This window comes from Pleurodeles waltl, chromosome 1_2 (genome assembly GCF_031143425.1).
Source record: "Pleurodeles waltl isolate 20211129_DDA chromosome 1_2, aPleWal1.hap1.20221129, whole genome shotgun sequence".
NCBI lineage: Eukaryota > Metazoa > Chordata > Amphibia > Caudata > Salamandridae > Pleurodeles > Pleurodeles waltl.
In genome coordinates, this window is record NC_090437.1 from 1,081,619,327 (window position 1) to 1,081,641,111 (window position 21,785).

Here is a 21,785-nt window from a genome sequence, read left to right on the forward strand (position 1 = left end):
GAAAACCTACAAACCCTATATATCCCGCAACCAGAATGGTCTGGCAGATGTCATGGTATATTGCATACTAATGAGAAGTTACAAATGAAAATGTCACAAATGGCTGTTTTTTCTTCTGATTTCCACTATTTTTTTTAGTTCAACACTTGGCGTCTTTGGGAAAATCTTGAAGGATCTAAACAAATTACCCCTTGCTGAATTCAGAGTTCTGAGTAGTTCTCCGGAATTGACCATGGGGTTCACACCCAGTTCCACTACAAACTGCAATGAGGTTGAAAGCACAAAAAATAGGACAAATGAGCTATCATCCAGTAAAATGCCAAAACTGTGTTAAAAAAAGCCTGGTTTTCAAAATCAAGTCTGCCTGTTTCTGAAAGCTGGGAAGATGGTGATTTTAGCATTGCAAACCGTTCTTAGAAGCCATTTGTAGGGAAAAACAGACGCTTTCTTCTACAGCACTTTTGTCCCATTTTTAAAAACAACAAAAAAACAAAAAGGTAGCTATGTCCCCTCCAGTGGAATCCACAAACCCTGGGTACCATTATAATCCCCAAGATGCGGAAAAAAGAAATAAAATTTGGCATGGCTAACCTATGTGGACAAAAAGATATGGAGACCTAAACACAAACTACCCCAAGTAGCCAAAAAAAGGCTTAGCATCGGGGAAAAAGGCCTAGCAGCGAAAGGGTTAAGTACATTCTACCAGAAGTTATCAGTTTATCATAAATAAACACACTTTAAGGAAAGCCTATGTTTATAAATCACACCCAGAAATCTGCTGATTTATTTCTCGGTTAGAGCTGCCTTACATAGGGTATTGAGCGCTACATATTTTTATCAGTAAAGGAATGCCAGATTGTAAACTACGATAACAATCTGTACTTGAGGTTGCTACCAACAACAGATATTCAATTATTATCCAATTTAAAGATGAAATGAGGTGTAAACCGAAGAGCAACTGTTGCGGGTGGAGCTTTTGTATTAGACTTTAATTTGCGTCTCACTCTGAATTATGTGATATTTACTACATCAACATCGTACATTACACCTTCACATCCTTATTATCTCTCAAGGAATAAAAAAAAAAAAAAAAAAAAACACAAAGTAAACAACCTCAACGAAACACGACAAAATAGGTCTTGTCAATCTCTTTAAGAAAGTGTACACTAAGTATTGTGTAAAGCAAGTAAAGGTAAATCATATCCTTGTCATTAGATTAGCTTGTTAAGAATCGTGAGGTTACATCAGCTCAAGCAAAGGCAAATTTAATACTGAAAAATTCAACCATGTATGTCTGGCGGCTGTTGAATACTTTGGCATCCAGGGCTAGGACAAAAGTCCAAACATACACTGCCTCATCATCTACAAAGGTAAAATACCATTGCCTTGAGGCCAAATAGTACAAAAATGACATAGAACAAGAGCACAGAAAAGTATGCATTAAACCCCTTAGCATTTACTATAAAGTAATTACGCGAAGTTACGTACAGAATTGGCATGAGAATGATTCAGTCAACAGTAAGTCGATCAAATGCCCAAGGTGGGCTGTCCCGATTTGTTTATTGTTGCTCCCAAAAAAGAAATGCTTACACATGAGCTATTGGCATTGCCAGTATGTTTTAACTATGCTGTACACCAGCGTGGGTGGTCTTAATCATGGCTAAAAGTCAATTGGGTAAAGGAGAGTGGTGTGGAGTGTCGTAAAGAAGAGTGTTATGGAGTGGGGTAGAGTAGAGCTGAGTGAAGTGGAAGGTCACGTGGTGGGGTAGAATGTTGTGGAGTGTCGTAGAGGGAGTAGAGTGTCAGAGAGTGGAAGGGCATAGTGTGGATTAGAGTGGATTGGCATATAGTGGAGTGGCATAGAGTTAAGTGACATTGAGTTTTGCACAGAACAATGTAGAGTGTTGTGGAGTGGTGTAGAAATGAGTACATTGTCAGAGTGGAGGGAGAGTGGCGTAGAGTAGTAGAGTGGAAATGCATGGAGTTGAATAGGGTGTTGTGGAATGCGTAAAGTGAAGTAGATTGTCAGAGCGGAGTGGCACATTGCGTCGGAGTAGAGTGGATTAGTGTGTCTTAAAACAGAGTGAAGTACAGTGGCACTGAGTTGCATAGAGCAGAGTAAAGTGTAGTAATGTAGAGTGGCACAGAGAGGAATTGAATGTTGTAGAGTGGATTGACAGTGAAGTAGAGCACCAAAGAGTGAAGTATCGCGGAGTGACGTACAGAGGCCTGGAACAAAGGGGCTTAAAATACCGTAGTGCAGAACAAATTGGTGTAGAGTGCAGTGGCATAGAGTACACTGGTTTTGAGGAAAGTGGTGTACAGTGCATTAGTGTAGAGTGCATTGGTGTAAAATAGAGTGATGTAGACTGCAGTGACGTAGAGTAGCACGGTGCAGAGTCGAGTGGCACAGCAGTATAGAGTGCAGTGGCGCAGGCTGTAATAGATTAGCATAGACTGCAGTGGCATTAAGTGAATTGGTTTTGAGTCAAGTGTTGTAGAGTGCATCGATGTAGAACAGAGTTGTGTAGAGGCGTAGAGTGTTGCAGAATTGAGAGAAGTGGCGCAGGATAGATTTCAGTGGCGTGGAGTGGTGCAGAGTGGAATAGAGTGGTATACAGTGCACTTTAGTAGAGTAGATTGTTTCAGAGTAGAGTGAACTGGCGAAGATTGAAGTAGTGCAGGGTAGGGTGTAGAGTAGAGTCGATAATTAATTTTCAGGAAGTGATCAGTTTGGTTATGGTGAGGAGTTAAAAACGTGAAATGACGTTGCTTGAATAAAGCTTTCGTTTTTGTCCGATTGAACAAAATATGCTACCTGATGCTTTCCAAAATTTTAGATTTGATTGGCAACAATTTTTATGGGAAAACAGCTAATATATTTGCAAACCATAATGTATTTATTAAGCCAGTCTGCAAGTTAACAAAATATATATTTTTTTAGATGCAACCATATTAGAGCTTGCTTGCGTTTCTACTCTCACACCTACTGAAATTCAATTATTAATTGCTTCATTACTCAGTCTATTGAAGCCTCTCACCCTCATCAAGGGTAAAGGGGAGTGAGAGTATGTTTTAGAGCCTGGTGGAGTCAAATGAAAAGGCATGCAAATAAGAGAATTTAGCTGAACATCATATCTCTCCTAACTAGGAATGTAAAACAGTGACTGGTTAAACAGTTAACCAAGTAGAGGCTGAACGTTATAAAGTTACTCTACTAGAGTTAGCATTCAAAGTGTATTAGTAAAGCATACAGGGGACTACTCACCAACGCATTCTGGAGTACATCCAGCAGTACTACTGTGTGTAGGATTATGGTATCTATATGGCGCAAAGGCAGTGGAGCACTGGTATTCTTTTACATAGTCTTCCACACCTTGGTGAATTGACTCAAAAACAACTTAAATGGGAATAAAAGAGAATATTCTGGGAGTATTCATATTCAATGAGTACAAACAGAAAGGACTGTGCCACCTTTGCATAGATGGTGTGGGGCAGATTCACAAAGTCATGTAAGAATATTCCTGTAGTACAATTTCCTGTCCTCGAATGCTTTTGTGAAGTGGCTCCAGTTTGGCACTGTAATGGTGAAAGGGCACATCCCAGACCCACCTAATATCTAGTAATTGGGCTGTAAGAATCAACTTACCAAAGATGCAGGCAATGCAAAAATGGTTTTAGTACACCTTTACACCCAAAACCGTTGTCATAAAGACACGCAACAAAGACAATGAGTAAGCAGAGTAGTCTCTTGGGATTTAGTATCTAATTTGCTATTAGTAAGGCAAAATACTGTCAAATATTTCAATTAACAATTGTCTAATACGAGCAAAGAATAATTCAAATGCTTTGCTAAAACTTAAGATGACAAATATTTGTTGTAGGTTTTCCTGCTCTTGTGGAAATATAAATGGGCAAGAAATGTGTGCTTTCCGATTCGAGTTAGGACAATTTGAACAGCGTGCTGTCCAGAGGCCAGCTCCTGAGAAGGAAGCGAGGAGAGAGCACAGCAGTTCCGGGCCGGGCGTCAGGCACAATGAACGCTACACAACAGTACACACAGCAATAGCTCTGAGGGGGGGGCTGCCTTATCGGGCTGAATACATATTTTCTGTGACAAAAAGATCTACTACAGTGACACTAGCTTAAAACAAATGCTTGTGTAAGGCGAGTCACAGGTGCAAAACGAAGTCATAAATGTAAAAAGTGTAAACCAGAAACATACAGCCAGTGCTTGGTTTAAAAGTAGCCTCCCTTCATGTCAGTTTCAGGACAAAAGTGAAAAGAATGGACTGCTTATTGCAGATTTATTAATTCGAACTATTCCTGTTTTTTGAGGCACTGCTAGAAAAGGAAGGGTTATTGGTTGATTTGGCATTGAGTTTGCTCACAAGACCTGTCGCCAACTAGCCTTCGTTTAGGGAATGATGGCTTACAATCTGCATGCAGAACACCGAGAGCCAGCAGAAGGAACAGATGGGAGGAAAATTCTGACTGACAGAAGGCAGAACACATCACGTGAAGAGGATCTCGGGCACAGCGCCTTGCCTCATCAGTATTCGAGGTTACCCCCATAAACAATCTTTATAAAGCCTTACTGTTTGTCTGTTGGGCTCAACAGTTACTTTGCACATCCTGAGCTTGGATGCAAGTACAAGCCTGCTATACATCTTATTATGTAAGTACACATACGTTAATACTATGACAGAGCTGTGAATTCATAAATTGAATGTTGTCCAACAGTGCGAGTATTGACTGCAGTCGTTCTAATGATCACGTCTTCCAGTACAGAGACCCCTTTCTCATTTTAGTCTGAAGATATGGTATTGAACCTAGCGTGTGCTTTTATTATGTAAATGTTTAATGAACATGTCTGACAAGCAAGATCAATCAAAAACACATTTCAGTGATAACTAAGTGAATACTCAGTTTAGAAATTATTCCAGGCAATTCATAAATATTCTGACTGTTTTCATCCATAATTCTATTATTTTATTTAATCACTTGGTTTTATGTTTCTTTATTTTAGTCTTAGGTTCTTGAACACATAAGTGCAGACTCCATTTTGTGCAGGCGAGAATCCATTTTGTCATAGGTCTGCCAACCAAATGACAGTAACTTCTTAGGCCTAAAACCTGGCGGCCTTTATCTTCCTCAGGAATTGGAAATATGTGACATCCTTTTGACCTCTAAAACCCCCAGTGCAACATCAATCTGGGACAAGTGCCTTTTTCAAGGTCAAATAACAACCATGACCCAAACAATGTAGGCCGTTTTGACATATTTTTACCTTATGAAGTACAGCCACTGACGTATACGATTATGTCAAGACATTAAAAATTTAATGTTGGAAATTCCAGCTTGCATAAGACTCAGTATAAATGGCTGCCACTTGAACTCTTGTCAGTAGAGAAACTTCACCCAGTTTACAGAAGCAGATCCAGATGTGCACGGCACCATATGCCATCTCGACTGAAGGAGCCTCCAGCAAGGCTCTCCAAAGCAGTCCATTGTGCCATGACGAACTGGTGCCAGGTTTGTGTTTGCATGCAGGCGCAATCTCCTAGTTCTTCGCTTTGTGCTCAAAATAGCCGACAAGCTATTACATACAGACAACAAACCCTGTTGTCCAGGTATGCGCACCACCTCTGGAACTCAAGCTTATTGCTTACTCTTCTGTTAAAACTAGCTTAGCGCTTACAGATAGCGCAGGCAGGGTGTTAAGGGCTATAAACTTGTGATGTTACTATTTTTCAAGGTTTTCACTATTACTGAAAAGTTTAGTGGCTTTTTTATTATCTACTGTGATATAACCGATACTGTATGCACTATATCACAGCATTTTAAAATAACTTATTTAATAAAAATATGTTGAAGTACGTACTCCATTTCTAGCGCTCTTGGGTGTGCAAATCATTAATGAACGGTCCTTGGATTTCGACTGCTCCCTGTTAGTAACCCAAAAGCATGGACACCACTTCAGTTATGCACTTCGTGGGGTTCTGTGGAGCTACAATAACCGGTCTTTCATATTCAGCACCTGTGCATTGAACAAAGTTCACTTGTGTCACGAGTGGGGGTGAAAACAATCCTTGTAGAGCTAAGCCAAGAACTCATTTTACGCAATTTATTATATTTTCAACATTATAAGCCAATGTCCTGCGTTGATGTACAATGTTCATCAAAGGGTATGAATTACAGCATTTTGGTTATGATCAGGCTAAAATTAAGGTGTGGCTAGGGTATCTAGGCTGAGGTATGTTAGACATTGGGATACTGGTTGACTGGGGTGTGAGCCCTGGTTAAGCAATAACCACAATCCTAGTCAGGGTAAGGCACAAGCAACCCCCTGGTCGCTTGGCACAGAACAGTCAGGCTTAACTTAAAGGCAATGTTTAAAGTATTTGTGCAACACGTCAAATTGTAAAACAGTAAACACATTACACAAAAAGATCCCACAACCGGTTCGAACAATAGAGCTTAATCTAATAAAATAAAAAAAGACCATAAGGACAAAAATCCAATTAGTAGAAATGGAGACCCTGAATTTTTAGAGAAAACAGCGCCAAAAGACGTAAAGGGCCAACTGCGGATAGCCCAGAACAAAGTCACAAGTTTAGGCCGAACGTGATGGAGCGTGGAGCAGCTACAGGGAACCAGCTAGTCCTGCTGAAAGGAGGGTTCCTTAAATCCTGGATTGCAGAGCACTGGGGGGCTTGGCATCAAAGATGTGTAGCGCAGCTGACGTGAATTGTCGGTCCAGAGATGTGGCAAGGCTGTGGTGATGCAAGAGCCTGCATCACCATCGAGGATCCCGTAACAGGGCTTGTAAGGCAAAGCCCAGTGTCGAGGTTGTGATGCAGTCAGGGTGATGTGTCGGTTCCAAAAAGCTGCAAGTCTGCAGCACGCAGTCGGGTAATGCATTGGTTCTGAAGAGCTGGGAGGCTGCGACATTGTCAAGAGGTGAGAGGGCATGACCAAAAATCCTTTGCTCAATGTCAGTTCCGGAGGTGATGTGGGCTGCAACGGCCATACAATTCTTTGCGATGGGTCCAGTCCATGCAGCAGCAGAGATGCATCAGTTCTGCAGCTAAGGGTTCTGCCGCACAGCATGAGAGATCTGTCTGGTCCGCTGGTACCACAGAGGTTGTCAAAGCACCTTACGGCCTCTTCCAGGACTGGTGTGGCACCACTTGGCAGGATAGACTCACAGATGGCATAGTACATGTGGAGAAGCAAAGTTGGTAGAAGCCTGTCCTTGGGGCTTCAGATCAGGAGGGCAGACAACTAGCCCTTGGAATCACTCTGGGTTCAAGCAATGCAGGTCCAGTCCTTCTCAACCAGGCAAGAGGGCAGCAGGTCAGCACAGTAGGACAGCAATTCCTGCAGATCAGCAGTCCAGCAGAGTGGCAGTCCTTGTAGCAGCACAGCAGTCCTTCCTGGCAGAGCACCCAAAAGTCCAGAAGTGTACTGAAGTGGTGATGTCTGAAGTCCTCCTTTTATACACAGTTGAGCCTTTGAAATGAGGAGAAGCTTCTGGGGCATGACTTTGAAGGGAACAGATGCCCTGCCTTCCCTGGCTCCAGGGTGTGGAGACAGGACACAGCCTATTCATGTCTAAGTGGGAATGGGCCCAGCTCCTCCCACCTATCCTGCTAGTTATGGCCCACCCAGTCACACCTAAGCTATCATTGTGTGTGGCTGTCTAGGAGGAACACACAAAGCCTAACTACACCTAGTCATGTAAACCAGAGAGAGGCTGCAGGTACCAAATAGCTAAGGCAAGAAAATGCCAACTTTCTAAAAGTGGCATTTTCAGAATTGCGATTTAAAAATCAGACTTCACCGTACGTTAGGATTTTAAATTAGAATTCCAGAGACAACAACATTGAATCAATTATCTCTTCCCATTCAAAATTATGCTTATAAAATATAATAAGGTAACTCTAATGTTAGCCTACGAGGGAGATAGGCCCTGCAGTAGTGAAAAGCAAATGTACATGTCCTAATGTTTAAATAAACTGCACCCTGCCCTCTGAGCTGTCCAGTGTCTAACTTAGGGGTGATATATGTATGAAAAAGTAAGGTTTGGGTCTGAAAAAAGGTTTATTTTGCCAGGCTGAAGTGGATGTTTAAACTGCACACACAGGCTCTGCAATGGCAGGGCTGAGACATGTTTAGGAGGCTACTTAAATTGGTGCCATAATCACTGATGCAGGCTCACTAATGGCATTTAATTTACAGGCCCTGAGCACATGTGGTGCAATTTACTAGGGATTTATAAGTAAATTAAATATGCCAATTGGATTCAAGCAAATGTTACCATGTTTGAAGCAGAGAGCACATGCATTTTAGCACTGGTTAGTAGCGGTAAAATGTGCAGTCCTAAGGATAGCAAAAACGAAGTCAGCCAACACCGGCGGTCTGAAGGTAAAATGTTAAGGGGAAACCATGCCAAGGATTCCAGGTCTAACAAGGTTATTACAAGGAATAGCTGTCAATTGGTCCAACATCATGAGGCTTGCAGACAGACGTGGTGACATATTTTTTAAATGAATGTATAGCACAAATCTTGCTCAACAGTAAGAGTCCCGCACAAGTTGATGAGAAGAAATAAGATTATCAACCTCTCCTAGGAAAGGCTGCAGGTACTTCTTTCAAAGGTGAATTGCTTGTTCATTGTAGAGAAAGACTCAATTTTGAGGAGTGAAATGAAGAGAATGTCTGCTGAGGACGGTTATTCCAGATCCCATATGTGTAACTTGAGCAGGCTTATTTACTCCTTTCTTGAAGCTCTTAGCTTCCCCTCTGGTGATAGAAAAACAGTGTTATCCACTAAAGATGTGGATTATTTCCAACCAATGGGTTTTATGTTTGAAGTTACTGCCTTGCAGGTGATACAGCACGTTTCGGTGACAGATTTTAGTATGAAAGTCAGACTGTGGAGTTTGCAAGTGCTACTCTGACCTTCTGCAACCCTTGCTGGTTTTTAGGGATAATTTTGTATCTCAGAGAAGCTACTCATTAAAGACGTTTATTTCGCTATTTCTAACCTAAAATTTAAATGAGGCTGAAAATATGGCATTTCATTTTGTCATTTGGGTCATATTTGAAAAGCTAAGTATTCACTTAGTGTATGTTCCTTGTGCCATTTTTAAACAGGGTTGGACTTCGACATGTCTGATAAATGATAGATGGGGAATGCCATTTTCTGGAAGACGAAAATGGTAGCTCAGCTAGGTTGAGGGGCACAAGTGGATAATCACTTATATGTCTCACAAAATGGCTATGTTGTCTTATGTCATCCTGGCATTCACTATGAGCTATATTTAAATAAAAATAAAACAAATAAAAAAATGTACTCTGATTTTCTGTATATTTTTAAAAAATGACATTGCAAGATTGTTTTATCTTTACAAACTAATTGCGATACTGCAAGGCGTTAAGTAGGCTTCAGCAAGCTCTATGACAAAGTACCACTTTTAAGTCAATCCTACCATTCTAGACAGAACACGTACTGTTTGTTGCAAGACATACTGTGGCCTTACCAAGAACATACAGGACGCTGGGAGCCTGCTCACTACTTACTTTTCATTGGCTTTCCCGACTATCTGTACAGCCTGTTACCTGCCCTATTTCGTCAGAGATGGAAGCCCAGAAGTCCACAGCTCACGGACAGGCCCAAAACATGTGTTTTATGTCGCCCCAGTTTGTTGACACCATGTGTACGTTGACGCCGAATTGAACACGCAGGAGATGGAGGCTGGTGTAAGGTAGGCCCTGTGTAGGATGTTATGTTGAATGGATTGAAATTTCACATTACACAGTGCTTTCTTGGGATATTCTGTTACTCTCTCCCACTCTTTACTGGTGAGTTTTCTACCCAAATCACTCTCCCACTCTCTGTGAGTTGCCGCCAGGGGGGTTCACACATCATGCACCAGCACCTGGGTAAACCAAGCAATTAGCCTTCGCCCTCCACCCAACGTGTACAGTATGTGTATTAGAGGGTGCTGATCTTGTTCTAGCGGAACAACTTTGCCAGTAGATGCGCATGCAGTTAAAAAATGCCCTGCGGGTATATCCTTCTTCCGACATGATGTATTTCACAAGATATGTCACTGTGATTTTTAGTAAATCTAAAGTTTACACCCCCCCACTCAATCTTACGGACCAAGCTACGCCCCAGAGAATTCATGCCCCTCTCGCACTATGTCAAAGCTATGCTGTCGGGAGTACACTGACTAGCTGCCCTTGCACTCCTACTAGCTCAGAGACAAATTGCGTTGTGTTGAGAAAGCGCTTGTTCACCTTGCATATAAGACCTGCTAAATGGCTTAGCTTCTTTTAATACTAAATGTGAAACATTCGCCGAACTACAGCCCCAACATCCAACTCCAGAGACATGGCGGGATTGCAGGGAACACCGCAGCTGGGGACCAGGAACCTCCCTCCCCTCCGATGCTGGATGGCACATTGGACCAGACACCTGCAAAACCTGCCCCAACTGCGTAAATCCTTGGCTGGACACCATGAAGCTCCCAATGCACTGTCCAAATGGTTGCCAAGACCCTTATGAGAATGTACTGTATTTAACTGTGTAAATGCAAGACATGTATTGTTTGCAAATGACATACCAAGTCAAGGTAGATACCCCTCCAGCAATGCACTGCTACGTGCCATGTCCTTCTGATACTTAAGACTTTTACAATCTTTGTGTATGACCCGAGATATAATATAAGTTGGAATGTGTAATGTAAAGTGTGGCTGGAAGCTTGAGACCTAAATTTATTTACTTTTTTTTTTTTTTTATAAAGACAGTGAACAACGTTTTTCATCCTATCAAAGGGCTCGAGGTGAAATACTTAATGTGGTTAACATTAAGTTAAACACATTAAGAGAGGTTAAAGAGACGGTGTATGTGAAGTTCTATGAGGCAAATAGTGAAAGAATGAATAGCAGGAAGTGAGGGTGAGTGATATCTTTAGAAGAGGAGACGTTTCAGCTCGGCTTTGACTGTTTCAGGCGAGGTGTTTTTCCGACGTGTTGGTATGTATCTGGGCTTTCAACCACGCCAGCCGCTCCCCAATCACTATCACTCGTTCATGGGCTTGCCTTTCAAAAATCCGTTCCTTTAGTTGGTAACTGCTTTACGTTTGTCCCTCCTTAAGGTGGCTTTGTTACCTCCTTGGGGCCCGACCCTGTTACATGGATAACTGCAGGTCTGCCAATAACTTTGAGTGGGAGCAACTTCTATTCCCTCTTGTGTGTCTGTCACAATCACGGTGGTGCTATGAATTGGCTTGCTCATGTGAAACTGTTTTCTATTTTATTTTCAGTTTGTGTGGCAAGAAAAGTCCAGTTAGTAATTTACCATGCTAATAGCTCTAGCTCGAGCAAACACAAGACCTGTTGTATTGCAAATGCTTGTTAGTTTCGGTGCTAAGTAATGAGGAGTGAAGATGTGAACAACCTTGTAATGGAGGCCCTTGTGTAGACTGCTCCAGTTCCAAGCAAGCCAATAAAGCACTAAAACATAGGTTTCGGACCACATTGCCGAATTGAGTGCTGCCTGAAAAGGAGAGGAGCGAAGTGTACTTTCGGAAGATAAGTCAACAGAGAGTTCTCATCTTCTATTCTTGACTACATCAAAATGTGAACAAGTTTTGATGTCCTATCTCGAATAAATTAGCAAATCCCCCACAGAAGCCTCAGTTAAGAGCACTTTTGTTACTGAGTTCGTTTGAAAATGTGGTTCACGCTATCGACACTCGCTGGTTTCCATTTCAAAACATTACAGAAATTAACTCAAAACTGGAAAATAATGTTGAGTGGGAGGATGCGGTGAGAAGAAACTCAGATTTTACCAAATTCCGCGTCAAGTAAAATGAGATGAACCAGCCTTGCACTTTTTTTTTCAGAATTTTGGCACGGACTTTGATACTGTTCGAGAAGAAATCATGAGATATTCCTATGTCTCATCCACATACTCATGATAAAGGGTCTCAAAGCTCTTGAGTGGGACATGAAGAGGTTATTTGAATAGAAAGTGACAGTGAGTATAGAACACCTTGAGAAACCATCTATGGCAAGACAACCAAAATGGAAAATGAGTTGTTGACCTCTATCTGTTGCACTTTGGAGGATAGTGTGTTGTTCAATACCCATGTGGTTTAAGTAGCCTAATTAACAAGGAGTGATTGAGCATTTTTTTTTTTTTTAAACAAGTTTTATTTATTTTGAAGTGAAAATAAAGAACATGGCTTAATGGGCCAGCACACAACAGCAAAATTAGAAGAAAAAAGGCCAGAAGAATAACCAATACCTGCATACTTAGTCTCACTCCACCCCCACACCCAGATTCCATCAATGAGACATAAGAAAAAAAAGCCCAAATTTAATATTGCTCGTCTCACACCTACCCAGCCCTGGACCCATGAAAGGTGACTGAGTTCTAAAGGTCGTTGAGAGATCTAGAAGGACAAGGAGCTACCATTGTCAAGGATGCAAAATAGTGGTATGCTGCCTGAAGTAGGGTAGTTTCTATGCTGTTTCCCATGCTAAACCCTACTAGAAGTTGCTAAAAAGATCACTGGCAGAAATATGCTGTGCAAGCTACGATTTAAAGCTTTTTAGGGAAAAGCTTTAAACAATACAAATTATTTACTTTTTAACACATTCTTTCTTCTTCCAACTTCTGAACAATGAGGTGGCTATCGGAAGCTTCATTAACGGGGTAGCTGTACTACATTTAGTGGTGTAACACGAGGCCCTCTAGCAAAAACTAGATAAGGGGCATATGGTCTGCCAATATCTGCCTCCTTGCCTTACTTAAGCTACCATCTGCCACTTTCAAGTTCTCTGCATTGTACCTGCTAGATCCATTGTAATACAAACAACTACTACTCAAAAACTGGCACCACCCACTTTCACCTACAGTTAAGAATATCAGTTAAAGAACACCCCCTCAAACCATTTTTGTTGCAATGTAGCTATCACAAAGCCTTTGCTGTCCTTCTTGCTAATCCTCCTTGACTTAAAGGAAACACACTTTTCCTGAAGGATCCATTTACTTCCAAAGAACAGGTTACTGCAAAAGGCTACGCATATTTGCATGATGAGCAGCTTACCAAGTGTTCGGTAGTCTCAAACAACCTTTACAAAGGAAGAAAAAATAAATGTAAAATATTTGCACAGTAGAAAATAACCAGGAACGGTGTACTACACGAGGAGCTGCACAAACTGTTTGCAGTATTATTCACTTTGGGCATTGTTTTATTAAACAATACTATAAGTAAACAGTTACTTTAGAGTCCTGGTTGTGCAGGCGGATGAGGTGGAACAAAATCCTGTACAAGTTCAAACTTGGAGGAAGAAGTTTCTACCCGTGATTTTAAGGTACTTTCTGAGTCGGCCCATGACACAGATAAAAGGTAAAACGTTTCAAATTGTAAGGGTCTTGAGAGAGCAGAGATCTACTGAAGGTTTGTATCTCGACAGACTTATCAACAGACAGTGTGTGGAGATCGAGGCACTTGACTAACCGAGAATCAGCATTCTTCTCAACAGCGCTTGTGACAGCAAGTTGGTCCCTGGCCTTACTATACTCTGCATTTATTGCTTTCACTCAGTGTAATTAAAGGTTTACATTAGGAAGGAAAGTTATAGGCTCGGACATGAATGGTTTCACCTATAGGATGCTCCAGCAATAATCATTAGCCCTAATTTCATCTAAACGCCATCTCTTTCCCCTATTACCTAGCCAAATAGCTTTATCTTTTATAAAAATTAAGTATACTTAAAGTATTTTGCGGTAGAATATGGACAAGTTATGAGAAATCCGGTTTGGGAGATCCCATGGTAGCCAGACATTACTGGGCCCCAAATGTGTTAATTGGTCTTTCAGCACTGTTGTCCTTAGCGGTCATAAAGCAGCCTCTCAAACTGGGGGCCAACTACCCTCTTGATCACATGATCCACCTGGGTAAAGAGGCCTGGCAGTTCAAATTTGACTCAGGCAGGTGGAGACACCTATAAACTCAGAGCTCAGCCATGCTCAATAAATCAAGGTCTACTCCGCACTTTTTCTTTAAAAAGGAAAAGTACTTTCAAGCACACACAACTAAATGCTAAATACAAAATTACAAATAATTTCAGGTTCACAAGTGGAGTTACAAATTGGAATCCCATCCACAGGTGCACTATAGAATAAGCAGGGAGCTAAATCACATAAGTGTCACAAGAGACAACTAACCCCCAAAACTGCTCTCATCCCATTAGCTGCAGGGTGCCATGTGACAGTGTGTGGCTAGGTAAGCATTATCCGCTGGACAAATCTATAACAGAATAAATACATGAGTTTTTACTATTATACAGGCATGCTTACTGGCTTTGTCACTGAATTCAAAATCAATATAAACTGGCCTGTAGCCTCTTGAAATACATTTTGCTGATAAACAAAGATTGGCTTTGATACGAAATGAAAAATAATGTGATTTTAAGCATTCATAAAATCATGCCTATTGGCTTTTTCATTATCTTTTAATCAAACACAAGTAAAGCCTTTAACATTAACATTTCACTTGGCTTACACTGGTTGCATAGCAACCACTCCTTACTCGGTAAAGCAGGGGTCAGATAACTCCTGGCCTTGCAACACTGGCTCAAGAGGCCTTGTGTGCACCCAATTCTTCTCCAAGACTAAAGATGTAAATATGACTTTCTGCCCTGTGAGCTCTGTAGGGCATGCTCCACCCATACAAACTGGATGCCTTGCCCTGTCCCTCAGTACAACATCTCACAAATATGCAAACTGAATTATCCTTGACTGAGGGGGCTTATTTGATGCTGCTCTAATTCAAGGCTGCAGCCCAATGCATTCCTTTTCACTTTCCCTTTATTTTTAGAAGAAGCCTGGTAGTCTTGATATTCCAGGCCTATCAACAACCAAATTACAAATGAGTTTATAGCAGATTCTAAACATGGACATGTGGGCCTAGTCTTATTTAAAATAGTTCCAATCTATGCATACGCGTAGACGTAGCAGACTACAGCTCTAGGTCTCCACGATAAGTCCCAAAAATATCATAGTAGCAGTCTTCTAGAAAAACTAACGCACCTGACAGATCTTCGATGAAGGGCTCACCTACAAAATCACAGCCTTAAGAAACGGAGAGTTCTAATCAACTGGATTCAGTTGTGTTGGATTTCAAGTCTGATCTTGGGCGTCATGTGTGCAAACTCTTGACCCCTCCTTGAAGCCTGGGTCTGACAAGTGAAATGTCAAAATCCTTCCTGAGATCGATATTATGAGGTTCTCTTTTGAAAATGTTGTACTAAACATGCTCCAAGAAAAACAGGAAGTTAAGAAGCATGTCAGGTAATCATGTCAACTTTACATGATTACCTGACATGCTTCCACAAACCTTCTACATTGTAAAGCACATCAGTACAGACCTTGCAGTTCACCAATCTTCCTCAATAAATGAATGCCCAAAATACAAATTGGAGCTCAGTCTCACAAACATGAGCATCAATCAATCAGTACATTTGTACAGTGCCCTAATCACCCGCGAGGGTCTCAAGGCACTTGAGGGGGGTGGGGGGGCTGCTACTGCCCGAACAGCCAGGTCTTGAGGTGTCTCCTGAAGGTCAGTAGGTCCTTGGGCTGTCGTAAGTGGACGGGGGGGTGTTCCAGGTCTTGGCTGCGAGGTAGGAGAATGATCTGCCGCTGGTTGTTGTCCTGTGGATGCGTGGGACGGCGGCGAGGGTGAGGTCGGCGGAACAGAGCTGTCGGTTTGGGGTGTAGAAGGTGAGTCGATCATTGAAGTATGCTGGTCCAGCGTTGTGGAGTGCTTTGTGGGTGTGGGTGAGGAGCTTGAATGTGATACTTTTGTTGACAGGGAGCCAGTGTAGGTCTCTCAGGTGGGTTGTGATGTGGCTGGGGATGTCGAGGATGAGGCTTGCGGAGGTGTTCTGTATTCGTTGCAGTCTTTTCTGGAGACTGGCCATGGTTCCCGCGTAGAGAGCGTTGCCGTAGTCCAGTCTGCTGCTGACGAGGGTCTGGATGACCGTCCTTCTGGTTTCGGTAGGGATCCATCTGTAGATCTTGCAGAGCATGCGGAGGGTGTTGAAGCAGGATGACGAGACGGCATTGTCTTGTTGGGTCATGGAGAGCGATGAGTCAAGGATGAAACCCAGGTTGCGTGCGTGGTTGGTGGGCATCGGAGCGGCTCCCAGTGAGGTCGGCCACCAGGAGGCGTCCCAGGCAGAGGGGGTGAGGCCGAGGATAAGGATCTCTGTCTTGTCTGAGTTCAATTTTAGGTGACTGTTCTCCATCCAGTTGGCAACGGCCTTCATAGAGGTTGGTTTTGGCGGTGGCGGGGTCCTTGGTGAGGTAGAGGATTAGCTGGGTGTCATCAGCGTATGAGACGATGTGTCTCATCACAGTGTTCTTTACTTTGATTTTCGTCAACAGCACTGCAACTTAGCAATCGCTCACTGATGTGCTGACATGCAGTGTTTTAAATGGGCCGGTACTGAGTATCAGCACTTTTTTATTTGGAGAGGGAGAGTACCTGTACTTCTCAAGAAAAACGTAATACTTTTAATTGGAGAGTATCGGCACTTCTCAGAAACAATAAGGTACTCTAGTACAGAGTAACTGCACTTTTATTTTTCCATTTCAAGCACTGCTGACGTGATGTGCTCCAAAATCCTTCCCTCCTTCCTTGTTTCCCCTTCCTGTCTTCTCTCCCACCGTGACACCAACATAAAAAAAACAAGCAGTGGCATAGCCAATAGGTCTTGCCTTTTGGATGTGAATGCAGGTTTACTATTTGTACCTTTTTTGTGTTATTGTTTAGCATCTCGCATAAGACAGTAAGCAAATGTATGTTTTACTGAATTACTCTTCACAACGAGCTGACAAGCACCCCAAGGAGCCTGCAGAAAGCAAGAAGTGGGCAGGCACCCCATTAGCGGACCACCTGTCCGACGTTCACCCCCTGCTGTCTACTACTACAGAGGAAAGGGAGAGAGGCAGGGCCCCGTTATATAGACTGAAAAAGAGTCAATTTGTTCTATTAACAGATCGTTAAATACAACACTGCAGCCAACTAAAGTAAAACGGCTAAGATGGTAAACCCCAAAACGTACCATACTGTGAACTGAAAACCAAGCAAAGATAAAAACAGAGTATCTAAAGCAACGAGCCTTGAACTTAACTTTTAAACACGTAGACAGAAAGGAGTCAGCGGCTGCAGCCGGACGGCCTAGCGTCAATAACGTGTATTTACTATTTTGCGACATGCTAGACCGTTTTGTTTTAAATCTCAATTTGGTCGATCCATACATTTAGGAAGAAGTCGTTAAAATGTGTGAAGTTACCTGGCTTCCGAATGGTGCATTTCAAGAGTGGGAACCATGTACCCACGTCCAGCTGCGTGGGGCCCGTCCAATCAAACGGGGTTGTACGCTTCGGGAAAATGCACATTACTATAAAAAAAAAACAATTCCATGCATTGCGAGTTATTTTGTTAAGTTGGGAATGCCATCAACAACCCCATTTTTATTGCATCTAAGGTACTACCTAAAGAGACAGATATCCGGGTACGGGGTAATACACTACATATACGTATATATTTTTTGGCAGTTTTATATAGTGGGAATTCGATCTGAAGGTATTGGATTGGAGGCATTGCAAACATAAGATCTTGTTGTGCCAGGTGGGCTCTGTATTAAACATTGTCTGACTGGGAAGAAATGGCCGAGATATGTAATAGTAACAGTAATGCACAGTTGATGTTTACGTATTTACTGTCTGCAGTTACAATGTATTTTCTGTGTCAGAAAAGAAAGCAATTTGCTTGGAACCAAATGGTTGCGCAGGCCCAAAGCTGTGAATAGACCCCTAGACGCAGGCTTCCAACATCAGGGACATAGACAGTAAATCTGTATTGTTCTCTGCAAGTTGAAAACTCCTCACTTCGCTGGACTCCTTTTAAACTCTCATTTTAGGTTTGACTTCAAGAATTACTTTTTTCTAAGCCTAACAGAAGTAGTAGTTAATGACAGCTGTGAAGCGGGAGTGGAAACGGAGGCTGTGCGGCTGGCTGAGCTGCTAGAAACAAGCTTCAGGAATGGAGTAATGTTTCTTCACTTAAGTGTTTTAGTAGCATTTGCCGTTTCATTGCTTTGGAGCTGGTGGAAGAGAAATCTAGTCTTCAGCGAAACCCTTGTCAGGTTCACTCATTCAAAGGGTCCCATTACACGATTTATTTCATAGGACCATTTCCGGCTACAGTAAATCGTTTTCGCGGTCCATTGTTAACCAAAATATGTTAAAATGCAAGTTAACAGACATTTCAAAATTTGAGATGCCAAAAAGCATTGAGAACTTTAAAGCAGCAAACTGAAAAAACATCTTAAATTATCAGAAGGAATGAGCGATGTTTTTTTTTTCCACCCGCCATCTTTGTGTAGGGATGCGAAGTGTCACGTGTAATACGTGATGCATTCGGAAAATTCTAATTAAATTCCCGAAGAAAATTGCATTCTGCCCATCTTCGCTTAAATAATTTCAAATATAAGCTTAAAAATGCTGCTAACCGAAATAAAAAAAAAAGAAAATCAGAGGTGGATGAAAGTGCCACAAATGATAAGGTACACACTTCCCCGAAAATCTATGATGCAGAGAAGTATATACCCCGGATGTACTGCACCCACAGCGCCCTAGAGATGCTCGTGTGCTCCCATGGTGTACATCACCCTTCATCTGCGCTGATAAACTTTACCTTATGCCCCCCTGTTGCACAGCACTCTGTTCCGAGTCAATGCACCGCACTCTACTTCTTACCGCAAACCGCTATCTACCACTGCAAGTCTGTGCGCATGGAAGCCCTCATGTTTGAGATAACAGTGGCTGTAGGTGTACTGATCTCCGCCCTGGCTTTGGGTGTGCTTGTGTACCCATTCACTGGCAGTGCAAGCACTATACAAAATCTATTGTCAGGGCCACTGGAATAAGGCGATTGTGAGGCTGCAGCATTTGCCGCTTAAGTATGGGTTTGCCACAGAATCCATCATCTGCAGCATTATCAGCAGATTTTAACAACAACAAAAAATAGTTTCTAGATCAAACGGATCAAAAGTTACTAAAATGTAGCAACATATGCTCACGTGCAGTAGAAGGCCTATCACAACTAGTGTTCTTTCAGTTGCTTATTTCTGAATTTGGTTGTTAACTAGTACTAATGAGGTGAAATCTTTGACCACACAGTATTACCATATGTAAAAATTACAAAATAATGAAGTAACGCTGTCAAATACTGTGCCACTTTACTTTGCATAATTTGCCATATCCTGTTGCATAATTTTGTCAACTTGTGATGCATAATTTGGTACTCCCTTGATGTAGAATTACAGTGACCATGTCTATTGCTATTGGCATCGTTAGTTGGTGGTTACAGACCAGTCAATATCTTTGCCACAAGCGGTCATTTGTTACATGCCTCAGTTGTGGAAAGCAGGAGATAATGGAGCTGCAGCTGTACCAGTGTCAGTCGGTGAACACTGCCAGGTGTGGCAACGGATATCACACAAAGTAGATTACAATATCGTAATCTACAGGCATACATGATGATCTCAAGCCATTAACACAATGCTCTTCTACAACACATACCACCACATAGGGGTTGTATGAGACAACCACGGAAGCAAAAACAACGCATGCCTGAACAACGCAGTCAGAACCACGACCACGTCTTTACCACGCATGGCTTTACCATGCATGCCTTTACAACAAATTTTGTGGTAAAAGCATATGTGGTAAAGAAGTATGCATGGTAAATTCCTCCTCTGCCCTCCGCCGTAACAAGCCCCTGTACTTAAAACTACCCCGCCCCCCCACCCTGATCCCTAAACCTAGAAAACTACCACAACCTCTCCCCAGACCCCCCCTGCTCTTGCAATTACCCCCAAGGCCTACATCCACAAAACTACCCCCACCCCTGGCCCTCCTACCCTTAAAATGTAGCCGCACCCCCACGTCCTGAGCCCTAAAACACACCAGCCATCCACCCTGCCCCTGCAACTACCCCTCCCAAATCCACAAAACTACCACTACCCTCCTGCCCCAAATCTACCCTGACTACCCCCGAGCCCCAAATTCCAAAAACTACCGACCCCATCTCCCCCAAGCCCTAAACATCCCCCTATGCACCCCTCAATACCTCCTCAAGCTACCCCACCCTGAGGCCTAAATTACAAAAACTACGCCGCCGTGAGCACTAAAACTCCCCCATACACCCCGAAAAACCGCCTAACCCCTCTCCCCTGCCAGGAGGCCTAAATCCTCCTAAACTAACCCGACCCCTCTGGCCCGCCTAACCTTAAATCTAACCCAAACCCCTCCACATCTGGGGCCCATAAGCCCTAAACGCACCCCCCACGCAACCATAAAATAAAAAAAAATGCCCCCACCTCTAAAAACGACCCCAGCCCCACTTACCTTGACCAGACCTTCTTCCTGCTTGTCCGCCCATCCTCCCCCACTGAGCCTTAAAACCCACCGTGTACAGCCTAAAAACCTCCTCCAAGCCACCCTTAACTTTAATTTACCCCAACAGCCCCCAAGCCCCAACATCCACAAAACTACCCCAACCCCCCAACTCCCCAGCCCTTCAATCTACCGACACCCCAACATTCACCATACTACCCCAACCCACACCCTTTAATCTACCCCGATCCTCCCATGATTGAGCCCTAAATCCCCAACCACACACTCCTAAAATAAAAAGAACTCCCCCCGCTCCATTTACCTCGACCGATCAGTCTTCCTGCTCCTTCCTGTTTGCCCACCCTTCCGCACAGCTAGACCACTGCCTGAACAACGCATATGCCGCCTACCTTAACTACGCAAATGCGTAGTTAAATCATATGCGTTGTTCAGGCAAGCCTTGTTTAGCTTGTGGATTTCTGAAATGCATGGCTGTGCCCACGTAGTTTAGGCTGTTTCCCCCACATAGGATGCAGAGCTGTCCTTCATGCAGTCATTGCCTATCTTCATTAACACATTGTGACTTTTATGAAGCAGCAAATCCACACGAAGCAGTTTCTTTCAGTGCCCAGCAGTATCATGACAATGTGCACTTTTTGTAACCATAAACATTTGATTGTCACACCTGCACTAGACAATAAAGCAAAGCCACTCTACTCTACACCACTCTATACCACTCCTTTCCACTTTTGTACCACTTCACTCCACACAATGCCACACCACTCAACTCTGCGCCCTCAAACTCTACGCCACTCCACTAACTTTAAACCATGCTGAACAGCAGCCAGTAAAAGACAGTGGCAAAGCTAATGTGTCTTGCACAGGCGACACCTACTGGCTTTCCTAATGCTTGTTTACATTTGTCAACTGGTACTATCCCCTATCACCTGAGCCCACTTTTTCTGCATCCTTTAATTAATTTATGCCTCCCACCCTCGTGTAACATTTTCTATTTTCCTCCTCTCCTCTTGTACCCTCCTGGACCTTCGTTCACCTCTTTTTTTAAGAGTTTTGATTTTATTTTTAAGAGTCTGGCAAGGCCTCATTTAAGCCCACAGTCCTCCTGTCTTTTCCTCATACTTTTTCGCTTTTTCATTTTTATGGTAACATATCTTGTACGCCACATGGTGCTGGTATTGCAGCATTTTCTAAATTATACCCCATCCCAAACAATTTTAATTTATTAGGAAAGGAAATTTTTCTTCAATAAACATACTTGTACGTTTCT

At 42.7% G+C, this 21,785-nt stretch overlaps 1 protein-coding gene across 1 annotated transcript in view; it reads right to left on the bottom strand.

Moving 5' to 3' along the window:
* Positions 1–21,785, bottom strand: part of STIM2 (stromal interaction molecule 2) — a 350,713-nt gene that overhangs the window by 247,225 nt on the left and 81,703 nt on the right. The window lies entirely within an intron of this gene.